Here is a 10,518-nt window from a genome sequence, read left to right as displayed (position 1 = left end):
TAAGATATCAATAACATTATGCTTACTTTTATAAAAGTGGGACGTGATGGCATAGTGGTATTTTCACTGGACACCAGAGTACCCTGGAGTCCCAAGTTCAAATCCCACCACTGCAAATGGTGAAATTTGAATTCAATAAAACTCTGGAATTAAACATCTAATAATGACCATGAAACCATTGTTGATTGTCATAAAAACCCACCTGGTTCACTAATGTCCTTTAGGGAAGGAAATCAGCTGTCTTTACCTGGTCTGGCCTATATGTGACTCCAGACCCACAGCAACATGGCTGATTCTTAACTGCCCCTCAAGAGCAATTAGGGATGGGCAATAAATGCCCACATCCCATGAATGAATTTTAAAAAAACTTCCGACCTCTCTGAATCCTTATTCACCAACTTCAGCAGGTCTGCATTTTTCAGCTCTGACTTTAATTTCAATGAACTGTACCCTGTTCCTCTTGTTCTTTTGACTTCAAACTTCCTGGAATTTCTCTCTTCATACTCTAGTTTCTAGAAGTAACTGTCCTTTAGTTTCTGGGACTTGCTTTCTTGCCCATTACTCCATTGTTTTGCATCTGCTTCTGGAAGAGCTCAGAGAGCGGTTCTCTCTCTAGCAGCTCAGCTCCTTATATCTGGTTCAACTGAACAAAAAGCACAATGGCCATGATTTAATGGCCATGCTCGCTGTGAGCACAAATAATGTCATGGTCACGAAGGCCCGAACTCTGATCTTCATAGGCCCCTTCTGATGGCACGATCAGGTTCACACGCAGGAAGGGCATAAGCCTGGTTAGTATATACTGTCATAATATGCACCCATGCACATCATGAGGTAAAAGCAGGCAGTGACAGACACTCAGGTGAGCCAATCAACATACAGAACAGAACACAACCAATCACCAGACAGAACACCAGAGTGGGGCTTCCAACTATAAAACACACTGGCGACAACTGTAGTGACAGTCAGGGTGTACAAATCATTCAACACCTTCTACACGTGGATCAGAGCTAGCCTGGTCTAGATAGTTAATGTTAGTTTACTTAGAGGAGGAGAGAGTCAACCCACAGAAGCTGCGTGCTTCGTTACTGAAGTTCAATAAATCTTATTGAACCAACGCCTACGTTTGGTGTATGCTTGATCATTTCACTGCATCGTGTTGCAGTCCGTGTTACCCCAGGGTGAATAACACAACATATACTTTAATATATTTTAATATCTTAACTTCCACCCTCAACGTATCATAATACCCAGTCAGCGCGATGTCAAACTGGAGCGAATCACTGATGGTTTTCAAAAATGAAAACCAATCATGATGACCACATTAGGGGGGGGATACAAGTAGGTATAGCTTGCGGCGTGGTGAGGTAAATGGCTGGGCAGAGCCAGGGGTGAGCCCTCTGGGGATCCCCTTGGGGGGGGGGGGCTCGCCTTATGTGTGGTTGGGAGGGTGTGCACTCCGATGCCTGTGATGGGGCAGAGGGCTAATGCCTGTGAGGGGTACATGCCCCGTTACATGTGTGGGGGTGGGGGGGCGATCCCTGTGAGAGGGAACACTCCAGTTTCTGTGGGGCAGGAAAGGGGGGGTAGCGATGACTGTGAGGGGCGCTCCCCAGAGACTGTGGGGGGGAGGGTACTCGATGCCTGTGAGGGGGGAGCACGATGCCTGTGAGGGGAGTAGTGCCCTAATTCCTGGGGTTGGGCGTTGTTGCCGCTGAGGGTGGCGGGTACCCCATACCTGGAGGGATGGGGAGGCCATCCCAATGCATTAATGATGGTGTCCCGATCTCTGGGGAGCTGGCCTTTGCTGGCTCTACTAGGCCTTTCCCCACCAGAGCAATGCCGCAAACCATGTCCCCAGATTTTCTGTGCACTGAGCATCAGAAACTCCGGGTGAAAACACAGCTGTGCAGCTGCAGAATGGACCTGATCCCCTGACAAAATGTGTCAAAATTCCATCCAAGGTCTTTTCCCGAAAGATGGCCCCTGGTTGCTAAGAAATAACTCATTCTTTCGCCAAACTCTTGTTTATTTTTCATGCTGTAAGCTCTCTAAGCACAATAGAGACACAGTGTAAAATGAAACCATAAACTCCCACACATGCAAACACCTTCTTTGATTATGAATCTAACTAGAGCTTACACTTTCTTACACAGAAACGAGACATTAAACTCACTTAAATCTATATCTTATTTCCAACATCCAACAATACAAACATAGATCACATTAAACTGGTTTAATGTGGGCTAAACAGCTGGCTTGTAATGCAGAACAATACCAGCAGCGTGGGTTCAATTCCCGTACCGGCCTCCCCGAACAGGTGCCGGAATGTGGCGACGAGGGGCTTTTCACAGTAACTTAATTGAAGCCGACTTGTGACAATAAGCGATTATTATTATTATAATCTACCTCTGCTTGCTGACTTAGTGTGTTAGTGAATGAGTGACTGGGGGAATGGGTAAGTGAATGCGTGAATGTGTCAGTGGGCAGGATGGGTGAGGTAAATTGTTAAATGTGTGAGATGGTAGGTGTGTAGTGTGGGAGGTGGGTAGAGTGATAGGGAGGTAGGGTGGTGGGTGGGTAGAGTGATAGGGAGGTAGGGTGGGTAGGTGAATAGGTTGGTAGGTGAGTAGGGTGTTAGGTGGGTAGGGTGGTGAGGTCAGGCTTGGTTGGACTGGTTAGTTGGGGGTGTCAAGGGGTAGTCAGAGGGGAGGGTGTGTGTAAGAGGGGGTCCGGGGGGTCACTGTGAGTGACTGAGGGGTCAGTTGTATTTTTTACCCGGGAGTTAGACTCTGTCTAACATTTCCTGGGTAATTATCAGAATTAGAGACTTTATCTCAGGGTCTTGGGGAACTGGGAATTATCTATTAGAAATTCAAATCTCCCATGCAATTCCATGGAGTCAACATGCCGGGATTTCCAAGGGACTCCAATGCGTATCTTGGGATATATATACCATCTCCGACGATTCGAAGACCAGAAGGTGTAAGCCAATGTTTAGTACCTTTCAATTGCGAATCATTTTAAACATAATCTTTGTAAAAAATATGAATATAATTCAAACTTTAGTTCCAACATATTGGTCTAGATTCTCTGTTCGGAGGCCATTGAATCATAGAATCTACAATGCAGAAGGAGGCCATTCGTATCTGCACCTGCCCTTGGACAGAGCACCCCATGTAAACCCACACCTCCACCCTATCCCCATAACCCAGTAACTCCATTTAACTTTTTTGGACCCAAAGGGCAATTTAGAACGCCAATCTGCCTAACCTGGACATCTTTAGACTATGGGAGGAAACCGGAGCACCTGAAGTCAACCCATGCAGACACGGGGAGAACGTGCAGACTCCACACAGACAGTGACCCATGCAGGAATCGAACCTCGTACCCCGGAGCTGTGAAGCAACAATGTTAATCCCTGTGCTACCGTGCCGCCCATGTTCTCCGACCGGAGCTGAATTGCACCAGTTTTATGAGCCCCTTGCTGTAGTAAAGCAGGACGTAATTCAGTGTTCCACACCGTGCAAACATGGACCGCATCAAAGCGATATAAGTACATTCCAAGCACTAAGTGCATTCCAACCTCTCAAGCATGTGATATCACTGCACTTACATCTCTTTGATGTGGTCATTGTTTACTAACATTGGTGTTTCAGCTCTTAAGCCACTGAAGCATGAAAGGATATGATGGATCAAAGCTGCAGGTGGCTTTCGCAAGCTGTCAATCACAGACCACAACAAAAAAGCTATGAATGGCCTGCAGCTAATGGATCTGTGGGAACCAGACGCAGGCACGGCTGCTCTCCTTCTAGGAATGGACAACTGGAGCTGTAACGTAAGTATTACAGCTGGAATGCTTCCCACTGCCTCTGTCTGGACTGCTCTCTAGCTTCCAGACACGTGTCCCTTTTTGGGGGGAGGGGGCTTCTCTGTGAGGGGTGTCTGTGTGTGTGTGGGGGGTCTGTGAAGGGGATTTGTTGTTGCAGGGGGTACCTGTGGGGGGTCACCCTATTACAGGAGTCCCTGGGGTGATCCCCCTATTATAGTATTATAGGGTTCCCTGTGGAAGAGACTGGGGGCATCTGCATGGGGAGGCGTGTAGAGACCGTATATTATTGGGGAGGGGGGTGGCCCTCAGATGGGCTTTGATGGTCTCTACCAGCATGGCACTGATGTGGTGGACTTCCCGGTGGGCCGGGACCACAAGTTCCACCACATCTGGTTCACAATTGCTGAGGTCGCAACTGATTCCCGGCGGGGGGGACCGGAGATATACGAGAGGCCAAAGCATGGGGTACCGGGCCAGCTAAATAGATGCAAATGAGTCATTAAGACGCATTTGCATTTATTTACATCCCCCCCCGCCCCCTGACACGCATCATGGACCTCGTTCTCGCCAGCAACGGGGCTCAGAGCATGCTTGGTGCCGACCTCGACTTTCCCCCCCCTCGCCGGATTCTCCGCCCCATCGGAAAATGCATTCCAGCCTCTCAGGGCAGAGAATCTTGCTCATTGCACCCCTCCTTGTTTTCCCCTGCCCTCCCACCCCCACTCAATAAGCAGCCACTTCATGCTATCGTCCAATCTACACCATCAAGTGGGCACTCAACGTTGGATTGAGTTTTGTTTTCCCTGTATTTTGGGAATGGCGAGGTTTTGCACAAGGATGGCTCATTTTCCTGAGCCTGGCTGGCCTTTCCAATTGACGCCATGTTTTTTGACTGCGAGGCACATTGCATCAACATGTCAGCATTATGAAATGGCATATGTTAATTAAAGTGCCTGTCTAATTTAGGGTGTGAACTGGTGTGTGCAAACAGTTTATGTTTGCATAATGGAAGATTCGGAATGTATCTGTGATTGGGATGTGAAGGAGATGAAGAAAAAAAGCTGGATCTGTGGGGACTGCAGAGGTGACACTTCTGAATATGACATGGCTGTTACCAGGTAAATAAGTATTGGCTCCTTTCGGGCAGTCTTCTGCACTAAAGATGCCACATAAATTCACAAATTTTGGAGTAAGCAGTAGACTTGCAGTTCCAGCTATTTATGAAACTGACTGTTGGCCATGGATGTTCCAGGGGTTAAGACACGGGAACATGCAGCTATGAGAGTGCCCTCTACAGGGCAGAACGGACAGAGCAAGAACCGCGTAACGAATCAGGTTAAAGATCCCTTGTTGAGACACCCCGTTAAACTCATCATGGGACTTGTTAACATATATGGTTTGTGTGTTAAATGCCCACAGAACTTCAAAGTGGTGTCCACAGCACTTGTGGGATGGATTGCATTTGGTGCAGGCATTGACCTGAATACAGTGAATATCCACAGAATCAATAAAATCCCGACAGTGCAGAAGGACGCGATTTGGCCCATCGGGTCTGCACCGACCTCCGAAAGAGTGCCCTACCTAGGCCCACTCCCCCGCTCTATTTATGTAGACAGTCCAACTAGGGAAGGGGCGGTACTGGACCTGGTATTGGGGTATGAGCCCGGCCAGGTGGTAGAAGTTTCAGTAGGGGAGCATTTCAGGAACAGTCACCACAATTCAGTAAGTTTTAAAGTGCTGGTGGACAAGGATAAGAGTGGTCCTAGGATGAATGTGCTAAATTGGGGAAAGGCTAATTATAACAATATTAGGCGGGAACTGAAGAACCTAGATTGGGGGCGGATGTTTGAGGGCAAATCAACATCTGACATGTGGGATGCTTTCAAGTGTCAGTTGAAAGGAATTCAGGACCGGCATGTTCCTGTGAGGAAGAAGGATAAATACGGCAATTTTCGGGAACCTTGGATAACGAGAGATATTGTAGGCCTCGTCAAAAAGAAAAAGGAGGCATTTGTCAGGGCTAAAAGGCTGGGAACAGACGAAGCCTATGTGAAATATAAGGAAAGTAGGAAGGAAATTAAGCAAGGAGTCAGGAGGGCTAGAAGGGGTCACGAAAAGTCATTGGCAAATAGGGTTGAGGAAAATCCCAAGGCTTTTTACACGTACATAAAAAGCAAGAGGATAGCCAGGGGAAGGGTTGGCCCACTGAAGGATAGGCAAGGGAATCTATGTGTGGAGCCAAAGGAAATGGGCGAGTAAACTAAATGAATACTTTGCATCAGTATTCACCAAAGAGAAGGAATTGGTAGATGTTGAGTCTGGAGAAGGGTGTGTAGTTAGCCTGGGTCACGTTGAGATCCAAAAAGACGAGGTGTTGGGCGTCTTAAAAAATATTAAGGTAGATAAGTCCCCAGGGCCTGATGGGATCTACTCCAGAATACTGAAGGAGGCTGGAGAGGAAATTGCTGAGGCCTTGACAGAAATCTTTGGATCCTCACTGTCTTCAGGTGATGTCCCTGAGGACTGGAGAATAGCCAATGTTGTTCCTCTGTTTTAGAAGGGGAGCAAGGATAATCCAGGGAACTACAGGCCAGTGAGCCTTACTTCAGTGGTAGGGAAATTACTGGAGAGAATTCTTCGAGACAGGATCTACTCCCATTTGGAAGCAAATGGACATATTAGTGAGAGGCAGCATGGTTTTGTGAAGGGGAGGTCGTGTCTCACTAACTTGATAAGAGTTTTTCGAGGAGGTCACAAAGATGATTGATGCAGGTAGGGCAGTGGATGTTGTCTGTATGGACTTCAGTAAGGCCTTTGACAAGGTCCCTCATGGTAGACTAGTACAAAAGGTGAAGTCACACGGGATCAGGGGTGAGCTGGCAAAGTGGATACAGAACTGGCTAGGTCATAGAAGGCAGTGAGTAGCAATGGAAGGATGCTTTTCTAATTGGAGGGCTGTGACCAGTGGTGTTCCGCAGGGATCAGTGCTGGGACCTTTGCTGTTTGTAGTATATATAAATGATTTGGAGGAAAATGTAACTGGTCTGATTAGTAAGTTTGCAGACGACACAAAGGTTGGTGGAATTGCGGATAGCGATGAGGACTGTCAGAGGATACAGCAGGATTTAGATTGTTTGGAGACTTTGGCGGAGAGATGGCAGATGGAGTTTAATCCGGACAAATGTGAGGTAATGCATTTTGGAAGGTCTAATGCAGGTAGGGAATATACAGTGAATGGTAGAACCCTGAAGAGTATTGAAAGTCAGAGAGATCTAGGAGTACAGGTCCACAGGTCACTGAAAGGGGCAACACAGGTGGAGAAGGTAGTCAAGAAGGCATACGGCATGCTTGCCTTCTTTGGCCGGGGCATTGAGTATAAAAATTGGCAAGTCATGTTGCAGCTGTGTAGAACCTTAGTTAGGCCACACTTGGAGTATAGTGTTCAATTCTGGTTGCCACACTACCAGAAGGATGTGGAGGCTTTAGAGAGGGTGCAGAAGAGATTTACCAGAATGTTGCCTGGTATGGAGGGCATTAGCTATGAGGAGCGATTGAATAAACTCGGTTTGTTCTCACTGGAACGACGGAGGTTGAGGGGCGACCTGATAGAGGTCTACAAAATTATGAGGGGCATAGACAGAGTGGATAGTCAGAGGCTTTTCCCCAGGGTAGAGGGGTCAATTACTAGGGGGCCTAGGTTTAAGGTGAGAGGGGCAAGGTTTAGAGTAGATGTACGAGGCAAGTTTTTTACACAGAGGGTAGTGGGTGCCTGGAACTCGCTACCGGAGGAGGTGGTGGAAGCAGGGACGATAGTGACATTTAAGGGGCATCTTGACAAATACATGAATATGATGGCAACAGAGGGATACGGACCCAGGAAGTGTAGAAGATTGCAGTTTAGTCGGGCAGCATGGTCGGCACGGGCTTGGAGGGCCGAAGGGCCTTTTCCTGTGCTGTACATTTCTTTGTTCTTTGCTCTCTGTATCCCCGCAATCCCACCTAACCTGCACATTTTTGCAACAGCAGCTTAGATTTTTTAATACTTATAATGTAATAACGTGCTCCGGGCTGCTACACAGGAGCATTATATCGCAAAATATGTCAAATATAAAACAAGGAAAGACTTGCATTTATAAAGTGCATTTCAGCCAATGATGTACTGTTTGAAACGTAGTCACTGTTGTCGGATAAGAAACACTGCCGCTAATATGCGGACTGTTAGCTTCCACAAACAGTAATGTGAGAATGACCCGACAGCCTGGTTTTGTGATGTTGACTGAGGGACAAATATTGACCACGCCGCTGGGGACAACTCTCTTCAAAATAATGCCGTGGGTCCATTCACATTTACCCAGGTAGGTGGAGTCTCTGTTCAATGCCTGATCCAAAGGATGACACCTCTCACAGTGCAGAATGCTCCTCAAGGCTCACTGAAGTGTCATCCTTGATTTTCACACTCAAGACAAGAGTGAAACTCCAACCTGGAACATTGAGAGCTATCAACGGAACTACCAACTGAAATGAGGAAACATTAGGTCAGATGATTAAAAACTTGGTCCAAAAGATGAGTTTTCAGCACTGTCCTGAAGGAGGAGAGTGAGGTCGAAGAGGTGGAAAGGTTCAGGGAAGAAATTCCAGGACTGAGGAGCCACACAGCTGAAAGATAATGGTGGAGAGATTAAATTTGGGCGATGCTCAAGAGGCTTGGATTAGAGGAACACAGATGTTTCAGAGGATTGTGGGGCTGGAGGAGATTGTAGAGATTGTGATGGGAAAAGCCATGGAGAGATTTAAGAGCAAGGATGAGAAGTTTAAAGTCAAAGCCTAGCTTGACTGGGAATCAATGTAAGTCAATGAGTGTTGAGCTGAGAGGTGAACAGGAATTGGTACGAGTTATGGCATTAACTCATTTTGGACAACCTCAAGAACTCACTAAGGCTCTTTCGGAAGCACCTTCCAAACCCACCACCACTACCATCTAGAAGGACAAGGGCAGAAGATACCTGGGAACCTCACCACCTTGACATTCCCCTGCAAGTCACTCACCACCCTGACTTGGAAATATAGCGCCGCTCCTTCACTGTCGCTGAGTCAAATTCCTGGCACTCCCTCCCTAACAGCAGTGTTGGTGTACCTACACCACATGGACTGCAGTGGTTCAAGAAGGCAGCTCACTACCACCTTCCCAAGGGCAATTGCGGATGGGCCCGGCAGTTTTCTGGGTGTCACAGGTGGCATGGTGCCCTGTTCTGCCTAGCGAATGCACCAGGGACAGGTGGTGGGGATTCAGAGGTGCTGTGGTGTGCCGGCACCCCGCTGCAAGGGTCACCAGCATGGGTCCCAGCACCCAATCACCTCCTCCTCCCCCAGGATGCCCGATGGCCCTCGCGCTACTCCTTGGGATGGGGTGGGCAGCCGAAGCGAGCTTCAGGGGCTCCACCATCATCTGGCGCTGCCAGTCCTGGAGGCCCGCTGCTGTCTCAACGAGTGCCTGCATGCTCGCGGCCATGGTGCACATGGACTGGGCCACGTCCCTCTGGGACGGGGGCTATGTCACTTAGTGACCGTGCCAGATCCATCTGTGACAGGCTCAGGTCAGCCAACGCCAGGACAATGCTTTCGTCACCCGTAATCATGACCCGATGCGACTGGACCAAGTTCTAGAGTGCTGCTGCAATGTCCAGGTGGCCCTGGTACATAACTGCCAGTGACAAGGCTGCCCTGTCCTGTGCCTCGGCCACCACCCCCACACAGTGCTCCAGGCCTTGGATATCCTGCCCTATGGTCGATGCCTTCACACTCAAGACCTCCACTGCTGATGCCACCTATGCGGTGTTGGCCTGGGTAGCACGCATGGTTGGCACCTTTACTTGCACCTGCAGGCAATTGGACATTTCCAACTGCACCTCCAGGGTGGATGGTTGCTGACAACCCCACATACAGTCCCCGGTTCTGCAATTGGATCTCCATTATCGATGGTTCCGCCCTTTCCAGATGCAGTTTGTTGTGTTCTGCTGCTTCGGATAACACAGGCTTCTACTTGATGCAGTCTTAACTAAAGGATGCTCCAGACTCTGAAATGAGTTCAACGTGTTTACTGAACTATTAACACAGTTCTCAAATGAGTTCGACTCTCTGCCTACCTAACTGTAGTAACTCAGTCTAACTGTACCAGCTTGCTCGAAGCCACGTGTTGGGGTGTGATGCTGCTGATCAACACTGTCTGACTCTCTAGATGTCTGTCTGTGGAAAGAGGCAGGGTGTGAGTGCCTCATCCCTTTTACAGGGCGGGATTTTCCGACCCCCCCGCTGGGTCGGAGAATCGCCGGTGTTCGGCGTGAATCCCGCGCCTGCCATCCTCCAAATTCTCCGGCCCCCAAATAATCGGCCCGGCGTGAGTCGCGCCGCCCGCCTCGGAGAATGGCGGGGTCTGATGCGACTCAATGGGCCCCGGGGCTGCCCGAATTTTCCAGCCCGCGATGGGCCGAAGTTCCGCCCGCCTATTGCCAGTCCCGCCGGCGTAAATTGGCGTAGGTCCTTACCGGCAGGACCTGGTGGCGCGGGCGGCCTCCGGGGTTCTTGGGGGGGCGCAGGGGGATCTGGGCCTGGGAGGTGCCCCCACGGTGGGCTGGCCCGCGATCAGCGTTCATCAGCAGTTGAGCTGGCGACATGCCAGTGGACAAGGG

This window comes from Scyliorhinus torazame, chromosome 10, assembly GCF_047496885.1.
Source record: "Scyliorhinus torazame isolate Kashiwa2021f chromosome 10, sScyTor2.1, whole genome shotgun sequence".
NCBI classification, from domain to species: domain Eukaryota; kingdom Metazoa; phylum Chordata; class Chondrichthyes; order Carcharhiniformes; family Scyliorhinidae; genus Scyliorhinus; species Scyliorhinus torazame.
This window is presented reverse-complemented; position numbering follows the sequence as displayed.